Genomic DNA, 2,355 nt, shown 5'->3' with positions numbered 1-2,355 from the left:
GGACATGTAACTAATCTATATTAATCAAAACATAATAGATTAAACACTGTCAACATTACAAAAAGGAAAACTTAAAAATATATTGTTGTGCTTTTAACATCAGTACTAACCTCTAATAACTATAAATTTCTTCAGATACACGAATAAAAGTAAAAATAAGAGTTTTACTTACCGTTGAGTTGTGGTGAGTAGCTGCCATCTTCACTTCTGAACTTTCCCACTTTCACAGGAATTTCCCGCCAATGGACACTGAATTTACGACTTTTAAGTGGGAAATTCCTGCTTTCCAATACAAATGTAGCCAGCAAAAATGCAATGAAATGGAGATTTTATACGAACAATTTCACCTCAAACCATGGCGATACATGACAACGGAAGTGAGTTTTGACCACGCTAAGCAGACTGGGCAAGAGTCTGGATGTACTATTACTGTACATGCAGGCAACACAGTGAATCGTAAAAACTATTAATACTAATAAAATTATTAATAATAATAATAGTAAAATAATGTGCATTACAGGAGATGTATTTTATGGTCAATGCTGGCTTTAAACAATAATACACGGGCTCTCACAGGCCACATAAGATGCCATGGTGGGCCACATTTGGCCTGTGGACCTTGGGTTTGACACGTATTACACCACCACAGATGAACTTTCAGGTGACTGCTGCTTCTTCGTTGGGGTAGTACCCCTATTTTGGTTAGCAGGCTGTCACATCAATACGCATAGTTGATGCCAATGACCCAATTTCACATAATACCACAAGCAAACACGTCTGAATCTAAAAGGCCGCGGGCTTTTATAGTATTCATTCTTGAGTAAACGAAATGTCTAATTGCGATTTTATTATTGCATCAGTGCAGTTAAAGCCTGGCTTACRGTGGGTGAACCATAGGAACTGGTGGTGAAAGATTATAAAGTAGTTTGAATTAAAAAGACAAGTCTTAACTGCTGCTCAAGTTTTTGGATTTGGGCATGGAGCATTTTTATTGACGGTGAAACAGTAATGTGTTGCAGGAACATAAAACAGGATATTTAGGATRGACCAACCAGATTAAACGTAGTGTCACCGAGTGTGCAGATGAATAATTTTGTTTCTGCTCAAACAGAAACTCCAATTGGTGAATATTTTCACAGCAAACTGGAGCGTCGTATTTTATTTATTCATTTGGCAAACTGTAAAAGTGAATTAATTTTGAACCTACCCACCTCTGTACCCTCGTGCTTTGATTGACGTTCTAAAAAAAAAGTAGGACTTTATTTATTGTGTAGTGAAAACAAAAAGCATTCTCCCCAGAATATTTGCAGTTTTTATTTGTGAGGATGACTTCACACTTAAAACACTTAAAAATAAATCTTTGAGTTAAATCTTTACAACCTTCTGAAAAACAAAAAGCGTTGACCTCAAATTTAATGATTTCTGTGAGAGAAGAGATTTGCCGCCAAAAAAAACCTTTTAATTTGTGTTTTACGTTTTAGGGTTTTATTGCACTTAAAGTACTTAAACTGAGAAAATCAAGGCCATAAAATCTTAAAGATAAAATTCTGGTTGTGGTCTATAAATTTGGAAAAACAGCCTCCTTAAACAGCAAACACTGCTAACAGTGCTAGGTTTCTTAGCTAAGGTTAGCCTAGTTTAGCCCCTCTCTAAATAAAATAAAAATTAAACCTTACTACTGAAATTTACACAAACAAAAATCTTGTTTAAGAATTTCATAGCCTTTAAAGAATCAGACTGTTCAGCARCTAACATTGCTACTGATGCTAAACTAACATGTCTCTTTTGTTAGCTAAGGTTAGCCTAACTCGCGTCACTCTTTRCAGCCAATAAAAGCTTTGCATTACTGACATACAAATCTTGTGTTTGAGACTTAATAGGTTTTACAGAATCATCGTGGTCTGCAATAATGGAAAAAAACGCCATGCTAACTCTGAATTTTGAGGCTGTTTTTTTGCCCCTTGCAGCCAATGTTGCTACTGATGCTAACATGTCCATTTGTTAGCTAAAGTTAGCCTAGTAGCACCTCGCGAAAGCCAATAAAAGCTTTGCATTACTGTGACACACAAAAACAGTTTAAGAACTTTATAGGTTTTATAAAATCAGACTTAGTGATCTACAATCATGGAAAAATGGCACGTTTCTGCAGAAAACATTGCTACTGATGCTAACATGTCCTTTTTGTTAGCTAACGTTAGCCTAGTAGCACCTCGCGAAAGCCAATAAAAGCTTTGCATTACTGTGACACACAAAAACAGTTTAAGAACTTTATAGGTTTTATAAAATCAGACTTGATGTGGTCCTGTTGGCTTCATCGGAACGAGATCTGCAGCTCTCGCTGGAGCGGTTCGCGGC

Source organism: Austrofundulus limnaeus, unplaced genomic scaffold, assembly GCF_001266775.1.
Source record: "Austrofundulus limnaeus strain Quisiro unplaced genomic scaffold, Austrofundulus_limnaeus-1.0 Scaffold740, whole genome shotgun sequence".
NCBI classification, from domain to species: domain Eukaryota; kingdom Metazoa; phylum Chordata; class Actinopteri; order Cyprinodontiformes; family Rivulidae; genus Austrofundulus; species Austrofundulus limnaeus.
The sequence above is the reverse complement of the archived record's forward strand: the minus strand, read 5'-3'. Positions refer to the sequence as shown.